This window comes from Mus musculus, chromosome 14, assembly GCF_000001635.26.
Source record: "Mus musculus strain C57BL/6J chromosome 14, GRCm38.p6 C57BL/6J".
In the NCBI taxonomy this organism is placed as follows: domain Eukaryota; kingdom Metazoa; phylum Chordata; class Mammalia; order Rodentia; family Muridae; genus Mus; species Mus musculus.
The window spans coordinates 49,796,092-49,811,327 of record NC_000080.6 but is presented as its reverse complement, the minus strand read 5'-3'; the positions used below and the strand labels follow the sequence as shown (position 1 = coordinate 49,811,327).

Genomic DNA, 15,236 nt, shown 5'->3' with positions numbered 1-15,236 from the left:
ATCGAATCTTTCAGACCAATTTCCTGCAAGATATAAAGAAAGCTGTCTAGACAGATTAGCTGCATAAGTAAATATTGGACACCACTGGTAATGCACAGAGCTTCCAGTTTTCTTTCACAACCCAACTAGGCCATCTGGTATAGAACACCTATTTGTTCCTCCACCAGGTCAAGGCGTGCCACCATGGCACGGGTGTTCTTTGTTACATCCCAACATTGAGAAATCCAACAAGAATCATTGGAACAGACTTCAAATTAATCATTTGAAAGAATAAACAAGAAAGGGGGTAAACACAGACTGGGGTAGATGAATAATTAATCTGGTTTACCAAAGTTTTATTGAACCCAGTGATCTCTACACTGGTATTAGTATATCCATAAGAGTCCTGGGAGGCATCATGTATTCCCCAATACTGAGCAAATCTTGAGATGCCAGTAAAAGAAGCCTTTCCAGCTGCTCCTCCCTGGATAAAAATCAAAGGATTGAGTTCTGTACAACTGCCCTTGACTCCACAAAGCACCCACTTGTGAAAGGGATGCATTCTAAAGTCCTGTATGAAAAGTCCCTTTTTCATAACAAATTCCTTCTCTGGGTCATCTAACATGTTGGGAGAAAAGGAAAAAGTTTTACTCTGATCTGCCCAACGAGTGATGGAGGATTGACAATCAGACCAAGGCAGGATCAGCCCTTCATCTTCCAAGCTACAATGAGGGGCTATTTTTGGTTGGTGTGGATGATCTTTGTCTGAAAAGTTAGGTGGTAGAAATGTACCATTAACCCAAATTGCCTCCTGCCAAAAGGTCCGATTTGTAAAGGTTATATCTACATTGGAAGTATCTTGGGTTGTGCTCACCCAACCTCCTCGGTGCTCATTAAACTTCCCCAAAGCTCGGGCTGTGAGGTTGATACAATTTCCTGGTCCATTAATTTGAAAACATAAAGGACCCTGTTCTAGTAAAGAGCGATTTTCTCCTAATGGTGCTCGGGTGGGATCATAGGGTAAATATGGCAAATCCACTGTTTTATTAGTAGTAAAGAATTTTGGAAAAACTATAGCATCATGGCGAACTGGCATTGGTTTAGGGAAAGTCGAGAGAATAGCCCATCTCTGTTCGCCCATTATACTAGGAACCTGAGACAAGTTCAGCATTGCCAGGATCAGGAACAGTCCTCGGGAGGTCAGCATCTTCTGCACCATCCTTGATGAATATCCTGCGGGTGAGTCATTCCGGCAGCCAAAATGGGTTGTCTTCACTCTTTGGAAAAACACAAACAGCTCCCGGGATCTGATTAAGATAGGATTAAGATTCCACAGACCAGTTAAAACATCCTTACATTTGATCATTTCTTTTGGTCTATCAGGGTCTGAGCTATATTGCTCAGCTGCAGAACGTCCCTGCTCGTCGAGATTCAAAAAATTAAGTGTAAAGAGTGCCATAGATATCGCTACTCTTGGCACCGAGGGCAGAGTCTCATCAACTCCCCCTTTTTGTTTTATAAGATAAGACTTGAGTGTGCGGTGGGCACGTTCCACAATGCCTTGTCCTTGAGGATTATAAGGAAGGCCAGTCAGGTGAGTGACATCCATTTGATGACAAAATTGTTGAAATTCAGTAGAAGTATATGCTGGCCCATTATCCGTTTTAAGAATTGTGGGCTTGCCCCCAAGCACTCCATGTTTCTAGGCAGTGCTGTATAACATGAGAGGCTTTTTCACCTGTTAAAAGTGTGGCAAACATTACACCAGAGCAGGTGTCAATAGAAACATGTAAATATTGATTTCTCCTGAAGGAGGAAATATGAGTGACATCAATTTGCCAGACCTGTAATGGCCTGATGCCTCAAGGGTTTACCCCTACATGAGGAGTAGGTAAAAATTGACAACTACTTCTGCACATAAGGCTCTGAATGGTACCTCTGCACATAGGGCTAAGGTGCACTAGAACCCTGAAGTTGCGGATCCGAAGACCGCACAACTATTTGACATTTGTCTCTAGCTGCTTTCATGTTATTCTGTAACTGATTAACTCGTCTTTCATCTGACTGGTATCTTTCTCCCTCATAGCCTGTCGCTTCCTTCTCTAAGTCTGTTTCCTCAGAGGAGCTAAGTTCCTTATCCGATTCTGAGCTACTGACAGCTAGCTGCTTAAACTCATCTAGTGGCAGGTAGAGGCTCCTTTTCTTATGTGCCTCTCCAGCTCAATCTCCCTTCTTCTCTCCCTTTCCATCCCTTTTTCTAATCTCTCCCAAGGCATTCTTTCCTTTATATCTCTTTTCCTCAGGCTCAAGGCCCTTGGAAAGGCCTAAATTCTTCAGTGCACTTTGTTTCCTCTCTACTTTTACTCTCTCTCCCCGCTCTACCTCTGATAGACTTTCTTGAATTTTGTCCAGAACTTTCTGCCCTGCTTCTACGATTTGCTGACAATCCTCATCTGTTAAACACGATTTCACCAATTTCCACAACGGCATGTTCCCTGCTTTAAGTTTGCCGTTCTGCTGTTCCCTAACTAGATATCCTTTCAGTTTGTCCCAAGAGGCGACAGCTAACGACCCTGAGCAAGCATACCATGGTGCCACATGGTCTATCTCCCTGACAAATCCCTCTAAGGTCTTAATGACAATTTTTAGGCCACACTGCTTCAGGACAGAGTGTAAGGCAACTACTATAGAATGGGAGATTCCCATACTGGCGCTGTCCAGGCCTGACCGCGACTAAGAACCAGTCAGCAGTTCCAGCAGTGGAAGCAAAATGAAACCGAAAGGAAAAGTGCAATCACCGTGCAAACAATCAAAAGGGCTTCTAACTCTGGAGAAATTTCAAGATTGTAAGTACCTTGAAGAGCTTTTTGTCCCGCAGTTCTGGTTCCGCCCCACAAACGAGGGAGCTTCCTTGCGCCAGTGTGATGGTAGTTCCCGGGTTCCTCGGCGCCACTTATTGCGTCCCACTCGACCGGCAAGAAAGACGCAACAAACCGGAATCTTCTGTGGCAAAAGCTTTATTGCTTGCTTCTTCAGGAAGACCCCGAAACCGGGAAAATGGCGCCGCTTATATAGCCCGCAGCATGACATTTCAGCACCTGATATGGCGTGACAGCTCCGGATTCGTTGCTCGCCCATCACCCCACTATTACGCCCCAAGAATGGGAGTGACTAGGAGTGAGTTCACTCTCGCACCTGTGTACAAGGCTTGTTTACTAGTTAGGCACCGCGGAGGCCAGCGCCATCTTATAATGGTGATTGCTCGCGGCACCGTTCTCCACAGCGATTGCTGGCGGCACACACATGATTGCTCATGGCACGGCTCTCTACACCTAGACCCCTACACATTTGTAGCAGATGTGTAGCTTGGATTTCATGTGGGTCCCCTAACAATTGGACCAGGGACTGTCTCTGCCTCTGTTGCTTGCCTTTGGATCCCTTTATCCTAGCTGAGCTGCCTTGCTGGCCTCAATGGAAGAAGATGTGCTTAGTCCTACCATAACTTGATATGCCAGGGCAGGTTGGTACCCAAGGTGTGGGGGTCTCCCCTTAACTTAGGAGAAGGAAAGGGGGAATGGAATGCAAAGGGTTCAAGGGTGGGACTGGGAAGAGAGGAGGGATGGAAGATCAGGATGTCAAATGAATGAATGAATGAATGAATGAATGAATGAATGAATGAATGAATACATAAACAAACCAAAGCCAAATATATCCACACAGATCTGTGACCCTACCAGTAAGGGGACAGATGAAAGAGGACAGTCATAAGTATGAAGTCAAGAGAACAAGTCAAGGCAAGTCAGAACTACAGTGGGATCCAATCTCAAAACCAAAATAAACAAAATAAAACTAGCCAGGCTCAGTGACTCACATCTGCATTCCTAGCAGTTAGGGGCAAAGGCACAGTAAATTCAAAGAATCCTTTTAAGATCCCATCTCAAAAAGTTTCAAATATAACTACTTTTTTTTTCATAGTTGAGGATCAAACCCAGGGGCACTCTACCACTGAGCTAAATCCCCAACCCCGTTTAAAAAAAAAAAATCCAAACTGACAGTTTCCAAATCAATCGAACTTTGCATATGCTTTATTTACGGTTGTTTGAATTTTTTACTGTCTTCTCATACATTTTAACACATTGCCTGATTCCTGCTGTGGCACAGACTCATATTGAGAGGTAGAAAGTGCAGTCTCTGAGGAGAGCTGGGTCCTGTTCCCCTGGGTGGGAAGCTCTGAAGCCTCCTACACTTGGAAACAGCTTCATGGTGGAAATTTCAAGGTCTTCTGCCAGACTCATGGGAGTGAAGGAAATCTGATGGGTCAAGATTGGTGACCTCTCATCCCCCAGTGCAGTCACCAGGGCTGTTCCCAAGGCTGGTTCTCCTTCCAGGAGCCCTGGAGCCACCTTTAAAACTGCTGTGGAAGGGGGGATCTCCTCAGTCCCCTCAAAACTCTCATAGGTTCCATGTGGTGGCTTTGTGCTCACTTGAGTCCCTGCATTGTCTCCTGGCTCTGGGGGCCTCCCCTGACTTATGCTCTCAAATTTGGTGTCATCCCACTCCTCACTGAAGGTAGAAGAGACTGGGCCAGCTGTGCTGACACTCACTGTGACCTTAGTGTCTCCCAAAATACTGCTGGCTGTTGGCTCAGTAGTCAGGACATTATTGGGGACTGTCTTCAAATGCTTGGTGGTAGTGCTCTGGACATCATCAGCTGCCATCTCTGAAGGCCTCTCCCTATCAGGCTCTGTGTCTCTTGTAGAATCAGCACCAGGAAAGACAGTTGTTCCCGTGGTTGCATCTGCTTTGATTATCTCAGGTTCTTTGGTATTTATAGAGGAAGAAGGTGAATTTCCTAAGCTAACTGCTTCCTGACTTTTAGTTGTAAACAACTGGTCATCTAAATACTCCAGGGAACTACATGTTACATCTGTGACTGCTTCTACAATAGGCTGGGTACTCAAACTGTTATAGGGTCCCTCCTGGTCAGGATTCAGAGAAGTAGGTGAAGATACAGCAACAGTTAGCATGGCCTTGGAAAGGCTGTGCTCAGAAGACATTCTTTCAAGCTGGCTGGGGCCATGCTCTTGTTCACTGGCTGAGACCACAGGCTCACTGAAAGAGTAAACACCAGGGCTGGTAGGATGCAGAAGCCTGGCTCCTGGAAGGTGACTCTTTTTGTTGACTGAGAATACTTTAATTAATGGTATCACTGAAGGTCCTTCAGATAGTACCATTGGAGCTTCAGAGGACATCTGCTGCAGCATGTACTTTGGAGCAAAGGAGATGTTTTCTTGGTCATCTGTGTTCATCTTCTGGGACTGCTCTTTCTCTGCATATTCTTGTGCTGTTTCCACCTTTGGGAAAGCTTGACATCCTGTAGCCAAGGTGAGGAAGAGAATGCTACAGAAAGCCACACAGGTGGGTATCAGAGTCGGTCTGCTTATAGTGGATGGGAAAAACAGGTGAAGGAGTGGACAATTCCAGTAATTGAGTCCTGTAGGCAAACAAAGCATGTCACACTATTATATGGATGTAAATAAGCTGCTTTAAGTTAAACCAGGCATGCGATGACCTCCTTGACTGCCTCATAGAGAAAGGAGATAGGAGACAGTTGTTCTACTTCTTTGTACCCTTGAGACTGTTTTCTTTTCCTTGTTAAAATCTCCAGGTGATTCCAGCTCCTTTTCTCCACTGTTGGAAAAAACATCTGAACTTTAAAAGAAACTGATGATGGTAGGTCTGTGCATGGAGGCCCTATGCTCCTTTTCTCCACCATTGGAAACAACATCCCAACTTTAAAAGAAACTGATGATGGCCTGTAGGAATGGCAGCAGCAAGCAGCCTGCCACTTAGAGGAATTAGCAGATGACCTTCAAATCCCTCCATCTCTCAGGCTCAGTGCAGGTCCCCATCACTGCTCTTAGGAGTTTAGCATCAAACAATGGGAGCTGCATGACACCAGAAAATATGGAAGAAAAGTCAGACCACAGGCATGTTGAGGCTAATATTCTTAACCCTAAACAAACCCTATAGGCATGTTTTTTAGTCTCTGGCCTTTGCTTTCTTTCCTCTACACTACACCCTCTATGTGGCCAAGTGCCCAGGAGAGAGGAAATGCTGAGCAGATCTTGGCAGAAAAGCCAGATTGTCTTTAGGCTGCTCTGCAGGGAGAAGGGAAGAGGGAAAATGTCACTGTTTGTGAACATCTGTGTCTCAGGTTAAACTATCTCAGACATTAGAATACTAAAGGAACAGAGGGAAGTTATTCTCTTACTTTCTGTTCACATTGCATCTTCAGTGCTATTCTCTCTGTGTCTCTCCATGTTCATTAGTTCTCACAGACTCTAACCAAATTCTGAACAGCAGATATTGGCTCCACCTACTTTAAAAAGCATTCCTTAGGGAGCTAATCAATACCACTCTGTCTGTCACTTGCTATTAAGGAACCCTAATGGCTTCTTTTGGTTGTCTGAATAATTTGCAGCATTTTTTGCCAGTAGTGGACAGATAAGCTGTTCTGCCAAGCATTATCTTTGATAATCTTAAAAAGACACAGTCCAGGATCTCCTTCTTTGTCACTCTGGCATATTCAATCTTCAAGAACCATAAAAAGCAATGTTAAAAAAATACAACTGTAGCCATAGACTTATGTGTGAAATTTTCTAAACATTTACTTGGTGACTGTGTTTCCAAATGAGATAAAGGGCATCATTGATTGACATGGAGAGGTGTGGATAAGGAGACCCTTACTAAGCCATGATTCATGTCACCACCATCGACACCATATGAATTCTATTTAATTCTAAGAGTGGTCTTTAAAACAACAGAGACCTGAGAGCAGTTTGAAAGATTTGAATATCATGCAATAAAAAACCATGTCCCCACAGTTCCAACATGCATGTCCCTCAAACTACAATGAGCAGTTTAAAATATCTGTAGAATCAGTCAATTGTGGACTATATGTTTTTTAATCTAAAGTCATTTTTCACATTTTCAGTATAGAGTCCTGTCCTGATCAGTTTCCAGCAAGTAGTTGTTTCCATATCAGGAAGTTTTTTCCAATGACACAATTAAACACTGTATTTCTGTCCTTTGTGGGCCATGAACCTCATTTGCCTAGCAAGATCTCTACTAGTTGACCTTTGCAAGGAGCCTAAAAGAAGTTTCACAGACTTTGTTCATTATCTGTAAGTAAATTCAATATGAAGAAAAAGAGATTGACCACATATATCTTAACTGAAAAATGAGTTTTTATATTAGAGAATAAACTTAGACTACCCTTGAAGGGCTTCTTTACGTTAAATTCCAACTTGCACTTTCCAGTGCAATGCATGCCCCCGCCCCACACACACACAGTGGCCCACATCTTTAGTGACAGCACTAGAGAGGCAAAGATAGGCATATTGCTCTGAGTTTCAAAACAGCCTCATCTATATGCGTTTTTTGCCAGTCTGGACTATGTAGCAAAACCCTATCTCAAGGAGAAAGAGAAAGGGGGGTGGAGAAGAACAGACAAAGAAACAAACAAAGAAACAAAGAGAAAAAGAAAAGGGGAAAACACTAAGAAAGGAAATCTTCATATCGTCATACAACTTGAAAGATAACTTTAAAACTACTGAATAGAATGAAGCAGCACACCTGATATTCACAAGGGAAACTTTATCTTAGATGAGTTCATTTTCCTCATTTCTACTATGAATGCACACTGAGCATAAAAACACTTATATAATGACAATTGACCATAGGCTGAAGGTCCAGCAACAAAGATCCACTATGTGCAGTCAGGAGCCTCTCAAGAAGACAAAGGCAAATCCACATTGCCCTAATTGGCTCTGTTGCTGTAGCTGCCTTAGACTTGGTGAGCCTTGGGGAGTTTTGCAATCAATATTAAGGCAGCTGCATAAGTGTGTAGTTCATTAGTCCAGCCGATGTCACAAATGCTACTGTATCCATAAGAGCAAACCAGGCTGGCTTTATAAACTTTACTCAACATTCTGACTCTATGAAACCTTCCTTTTTTGTTTCTCGAGACAGGGTTTCTCTGTATAGCCCTGGCTGTCCTGGAACTCACTTTGTAGAGTAGACTGACCTCAAACTCAGAAATCCACCGCCTGCCTCTGCCTCCTGAGTGCTGGGATTAAAGGCGTTTGCTACCACTCCAGGCCTGCGGACTGAGTCTTTCCGAATGATGTTGTGCTAAGGATTTGCTGCCTCCAGCGCTGCAGCTGCCTGCCCAGAAGATGCTTAGCTGAGAGAGACACACTGGAGCTCAATAGACAACTTGATGCCAAGGATAAAGACAATAAATGGGGAAAGGCATGCAATTTCTGACCATGTGTATTGGTCTTCAGTGAAAAGCTGTTTTAGAACTCTGTGGGTGGCTTCAAACCTTCCCATGTAAGTTACCTCTCAGTCTACACAGGAGCTCTGAAAAGAATTACAATCCCTTGTGAGTTGAAGATTCAGGAGTGCAGTTGGTTCAATAACTTTAGGCAGGGATATCCATGCCCACCATCCTTGAGCTTCTCAGGGACTCAGTTTCCCGTTTTCATTCTCCTAATTGTGAAGGGGGATCAGTATCTGGAATCTGAGTTCTAGAACAGAACTCACAGCATTTTCCCTCAATTCTGGTTCTTATGATCTTCCTTCTTCATCATGGTCATTTTAATCCCAGGTGCATATGAGTGTGTGTGTGTGTGTGTGTGTGTGTGTGTGTGTGTGTGTGTGTGTGTCTGTATGTGTGATTTGTAAGCACTTGCCCACCTTTGGCTCCCACACTTTTTACTGTGCACAAATATTCACTGTCACCATATTCCTCCCACTTCCCTTCAGAACAGCTTTGTATATTTGAATGGTAGCCAGGAAATGTTTTTTGAATGGAACATGATTAAATTTAATTGATGGATGAAATCTGTACTCTATGTGTGTTCAACTTAATATCAGGTCTTCTGCCAGATCAGTCACACCCAACTACATTATGTTTCAGCATTTTCTTTTAAAGTCAAGGAAAATCAGGTCATGTTTTCTCGTTATATAAAGTTCTATAGTATGGTAAGGTCCCAGCTAGTACACAAAATTGGGTCAGCTAAACCAAAATTCTGGTAATTAACAGGCCTAATAAAAACAACCTGAATGGTGTATAATGCACGCACAGTTCCAAGAGAAATAGAAGAGATGGCAAGATACACTTCTGTTCTCTCACATCCACAGCCTGACCCACCACAAACTATCTGGTCAGAACTTTGCCATCTTCCTGTCTCTGATTATGTATCTCCTGTAAGACAGAAATGCAGAATGCCACTAGCTAGACAAACTTGACACTCCGATGCTTTTTTCTTTCAAAATAGCTCTTTCTCACAGTAAACTTCTCTCCTTCATACAGCAAACTATGTCAGCTGTGCCAGAGATATCAAACAATCTCTTCTGAAACTCATTTAGAAATCCTTTATCCTCAGTGGTCAGCCCTACTTTTTTTTCTTTAAGTTTTTATTAGATATTTTCTTTCTTTACATTTCAAGTGTTATCCCTTTTCCTCATTTACATTCCAAAAACTCCTCTATCCCATCCCCCCATCCCCATGCTCACTAACCCATCCACTCCCACTTCCCTGTCCTGACATTCCCCTACACTGGGGCAGAAAGCCTTCACAAAACCAAATGCCACTCCTCTCGTTGTGTCCTACAAGGCCAGCTCACGACCATCTCTATGCCAGTATGTCAGAATCTGCTGCCCTCTACTGTTCTCATTGGGCAACGTATGCATGTAGCAGAAGGTGACCTATAAATTCGGCAAAACATTGTACAAATAAAATTAATTAATTAAAAGCTATTCTAAAGGGGTAGACATACTTGAGTACATCAGTTCCTTAATGTTATTCTCTGTTCTTGAAACCAGCTGTCTGGAATCTCTTTTTGAGTTTCTTGCTCTTGTTGAAAAAAAAAAAAGAATTTAAAAAGCAGGGCAAACTGGGTGCATAAAAAAGCAGAAGGCAACAGGTATCCAGAGCCTTTGTTTCTTATGACTCTTACTGAAGGAAGCATAAATTTGACTGCCTCATAGTGGGTTTGGTCTTGGAAACTAAGACAATGCACCAACCTTTTTTTTTTTAAACAAATATAAAATGTATCATTGTTACTGAATAAATATCCATTAGATTAAAAGATATGGTTAACATAACAAAAATCGTAGTGTACAGTTGCATGATTAAATACTTAAGGGCATGATGATATGAAGTATTGGATTTGTTAAAAATAAAACAGGGGTAGTAAATGATATGGACATATCAGAAACACATTAGATCAGAGTTAAGAGCGTTTAAACTGGATGCTGGCTACATGGGAGCCTCACTCTATTTTCTTTTAAATTATTAGGTATTTTCCTCATTTACATTTCCAATGCTATCCCAAAAGGCCCCCATACCCACTCCTCCACTCCCACACCCACCCACTCCCACTTCTTGGCCCTGGCGTTCCCCTGTACTGAGGCATATAAAGTTTGCATGACCAATGGGCCTCTCTTTTCACTGATTGCCAACTAGGCCATTTTCTGCTACATATGCAGCTAGAGACACGACCTCCAGGGGAGCACTGGTTAGTTCATATTGTTGTTCCACCTATAGGGTTGCAGATCCCTTTAGCTCCTTGGGTACTTTCTCTAGCTCCTCCATTGGGGGCCCTGTGAGCCATCCAATAGATGACTGATGCACCAACCTTTAGGTACCACCAAGAAGGAAATACAAAGTATTAATTGACTGAACCTTGTAATCAGCAAACATGCTCCACATAACCTGGAACTTAGTATGTGTCTAAGACAGAGACAGTGACAGCTGGCTAAACTTACTGTCACCATTTACTTCTCAGCTCTGTATGCAACATAGAAGAAATAATGATGTATCAATGTCACTTTCAGATTTCTCACTGTTATACAAGTGACAGAAGAACTATCTGTGCTGGCTTTCACTGGTCAACCCTCGGCTCTGTGGCCAGTGTGACCCTACTGCCATCAGCTCTTCTTTAGCCTCACAATTAATTATAAGCATCCCGTGGGTTTTCTCATTAGCCAAAGGCCAGTTGTGGTTTATTGCAAATCTAGCTTGTATAAGTTAGCACTTGAAAATGAGTCACAGGGATTTATACTGCTTGAACTATGCCCTTGCATTGATTATTTAAGATGCTAGAGTATTACTGAGCACTACTCATGCCACTTGCCACCGGGCAAGCTGACATGCTGACATTCCTGTTTCAAATAGTACCTGTAGAGTAGATAGCTACAGTTTTCCTCCCTTTCTCCCTGACTAATATCACTTATTAGCCACAAGTACTTATAAAATGCCTTGATTTCTGTTGCAAATGGTCCATGGGACTCTGCTAAAATGCACATTCCTGGGGCTAAAGGAGGGTACAGAAACTAATCACACTGCCTTCTCTTAGGGAAGACCTGTGGTCAATTCTCATCACCTTTACCTCAACACACAGCTGTCTGTAAGTCTGGTTCCAGGGCACATGACTTCTTCTGGAATCCACAGGCACTAGTCACACACATGAAAACACACATATATGCAGACAAACCACCTGTACATCTAAAATCATTTTTAAAAATAAATAAATAAGTTTTTAAACAGTGTTTCTTCCAACCTGACCTCTGTGTGGGAGAAACTCATATTCTGCACTGTGGGAGATGTTCTGTGGAGGTCTACTCTTAGCAGGTATTCTGATCCTCACAGAAATTGCATCTCTGGTCTTGCAACGACATGATCAAGAAGTTTTGACAAAGAGCTGGCAGATCTTATTCAAACTTAGTGCTAGTGTTGGTGGAGGATGTTTTTACGGGAGTCTAACTGATTTTCATTTGAAATGGAACCTGCAGCAAGGATGTGGGGCACTGGGACAGAATGAAAAGGGAAAACACACTCGTGGAAACATTTTCTTCAAGGGCTGTGTTTAACTAGTCCTCCTCCCTCCCAATCACTGCTCAACAATGATTCACATGAGTCTTCCAGCTTCTTCCAAAGTCTTCTTCCATGACCGTTTGACTAATTCTTCAGGTAGGAAATTCCTGGTTGCTTTTGATTTTTTAAGTTGAACTTCTGAGAAGTAGTCTTTGGTATGGAGTAATATTCAAAAATATGCTACTGACTCTAATTATTCAATGAAGTTACTAATCATGGTAAGATTATAGTATAAATAATGGCACCAAGGTAGAATCCATTTTGTGCTTTTTCAGGTTTTCTTATATCCAAAAACATTCAGAATATTTGGCCAATCTTGTACTTCTTCACTGCTAGTAAGCCTTCTAAATTATTTGGTGTACAGTTTATTGATAAGGTAAATAGGTAGAATAAATTCTGTCATAAAACTATTTTCCTTAAGCATGTATTTTGACTGATAATTTTTTTTCTTTCCATTTTTTATTAGGTATTTAGCTCATTTACATTTCCAATGCTATACCAAAAGTCCCCCATACCAACCCACCCCCACTCCCCTACCTGCCCACTCCCCCTTTTTGGCCCTGGCGTTCCCCTGTTCTGGGGCATATAAAGTTTGTGTGTCCAATGGGCCTCTCTTTGCAGTGATGGCCGACTAGGCAATCTTTTGATACATATGCAGCTAGAGTCAAGAGCTCCGGGGTACTGGTTAGTTCATAATGTTGATCCACCTATAGGGTTGCAGATCCCTTTAGCTCCTTGGGTACTTTCTCTAGCTCCTCCATTGGGAGCCCTGTGATCCATCCATTAGCTGACTGTGAACATCCACTTCTGTGTTTGCTAGGCCCCGGCATAGTCTCACAAGAGACAGCTACATCTGGGTCCTTTCGATAAAATCTTGCTAGTGTATGCAATGGTGTCAGCGTTTGGATGCTGATTATGGGGTGGATCCCTGGATAAGGCAGTCTCTACATGGTCCATCCTTTCATCTCAGCTCCAAACTTTGTCTCTGTAACTCCTTCCAAGGGTGTTTTGTTCCCACTTCTAAGGAGGGGCATAGTGTCCACACTTCAGTCTTCATTTTTCTTGAGTTTCATGTGTTTAGGAAATTGTATCTTATATCTTGGGTATCCTAGGTTTTGGGCTAATATCCACTTATCAGTGAGTACATATTGTGTGAGTTCCTTTGTGAATGTGTTACCTCACTCAGGATGATGCCCTCCAGGTCCATCCATTTGGCTAGGAATTTCATAAATTCATTCTTTTTAATAGCTGAGTAGTACTCCATTGTGTAGATGTACCACATTTTCTGTATCCATTCCTCTGTTGAGGGGCATCTGGGTTCTTTCCAGCTTCTGGCTATTATAAATAAGGCTGCTATGAACATAGTGGAGCATGTGTCCTTCTTACCAGTTGGGGCATCTTCTGGATATATGCCCAGGAGAGGTATTGCTGAATCCTCCGGTAGTACTATGTCCAATTTTCTAAGGAACCACCAGACGGATTTTCAGAGTGGTTGTACAAGCCTGCAATCCCACCAACAATGGAGGAGTGTTCCTCTTTCTCCACATCCTCTCCAGCATCTGCTGTCACCTGAATTTTTGATCTTAGCCATTCTGACTGGTGTGAGGTGGAATCTCAGGGTTGTTTTGATTTGCATTTCCCTGATGATTAAGGATGTTGAACATTTTTTCAGGTGCTTCTCTGCCATTTGGTATTCCTCAGGTGAGAATTCTTTGTTCAGTTCTGAGCCCCATTTTTTAATGGGGTTATTTGATTTTCTGAAGTCCACCTTCTTGAGTTCTTTATATATGTTGGATATTAGTCCCCTATCTGATTTAGGATAGATAAAGATCCTTTCCCAATCTGTTGGTGGTCTCTTTGTCTTATTGACGGTGTCTTTTGCCTTGCAGAAACTTTGGAGTTTCATTAGGTCCCATTTGTCAATTCTTGATCTTACAGCACAAGCCATTGCTGTTCTGTTCAGGAATTTTTCCCCTGTGCCCATATCTTCAAGGCTTTCCCCCACTTTCTCCTCTATAAGTTTCAGTGTCTCTGGTTTTATGTGAAGTTCTTTGATCCATTTAGATTTGACCTTAGTACAAGGAGATAAGTATGGATCAATTCGCATTCTTCTACATGATAACAACCAGTTGTGCCAGCACCAATTGTTGAAAATGCTGTCTTTCTTCCACTGGATGGTTTTAGCTCCCTTGACTGATAAATTTTTATACACAGGAGTTGCTTTTAAGTTCAAAACACTAGCATTTGCTGTGTTTATGTTTCTACATTTTAAACACTTATTCCAGAATCACACACAAATTCACTTACTTCTCTATCTTATCTAAAACTCTTTTCATAAGAAAAGGAAAAAATACTGTAGACTTACATTATCTTTTTTAAAATGCACTGTTTCACCTCTTATTCACTCTTTGTTGTCTTTAGGCCCTGAATTCCACCATTCAACTGCAGTAAATAGATTTTTGTCCTTTGCATCAAGATGTCAAGATATGAGAGGGGAGGACTGAGGCAGAGACAGAGTAAACACAGGTGTCTAAAGCAGTGCAGTTCTTAGTAGAATCTTTTAAAGATAAACTCTCAGGCTGAAACATTTACATAAAATAAATCTTAATTTTATAGCAATAAAAGGATCCTTGTGAAATGGGTTATAAAAATTCCCTTTAAATGTCTTGCTCATCAAAGAGATCATGTCTTTCATTGAATAGATCCTTTTATTGCAAATGAATTGTTCACCAGGAATAACTCTGTCCATAATGGTAGCCATGACTTGTGCTTCATTTATTGGACAATATTGTGTCTTCCTCCTCCTCCTCCTCCTCCTCCTCCTCCTCCTCCTCCTCCTCCTCCTCCTCCTCCTCCCTCTTCTCCTGTTTTAAATATTTTATTTATTTAGTTTAGTATATGAGTACACCATTGCTCTCTTCAGACACACCAGAAGAGGGCATCAGATCCCATTATATATGGTTGTGAGCCACCATGTGGTTGCTGGGAATTGAACTCAGGACCTCTGGAAGAACAGTGGTGCTCTTAACCAATGAGCCATCTCGCCAGTCCTCCTCCTCCTCCTCCCCCTCCCCCTCCCCTTCTCCTTCTCCTCCTCCTCCTCCTCCTCCTTCTCCTTCTCCTCCTTCTTCTTCTCCTTCTTCTTCCTCCTCCTTCTCCTCCTCCTCTTCCTCCTTCTTCTTTTCCTTCTTCTTCCTCCTCATCCTTCTTCTCCTCCTCCTCTTTTCCTTCTTCTTCTCCTTTTAAATTACAAATCAATGATTCTCAGAGTTGATATCTTAAACAATAAACATGAAATATTTATAATTGA

The 15,236-nt window shown here is 42.3% G+C and overlaps 1 pseudogene across 1 annotated transcript; it reads right to left on the bottom strand.

Annotated features, from left to right (window-relative positions):
* Positions 1-4,034: 4,034 nt before the first annotated feature.
* Positions 4,035-8,543, bottom strand: Gm8417 (predicted gene 8417; annotated as a pseudogene). The gene is made up of 2 exons (NR_164329.1): positions 8,386-8,543; positions 4,035-5,473 (listed from the first exon to the last, which is right to left on the bottom strand). The product of NR_164329.1 is annotated as a predicted gene 8417 (transcript).
* Positions 8,544-15,236: the final 6,693 nt, after the last annotated feature.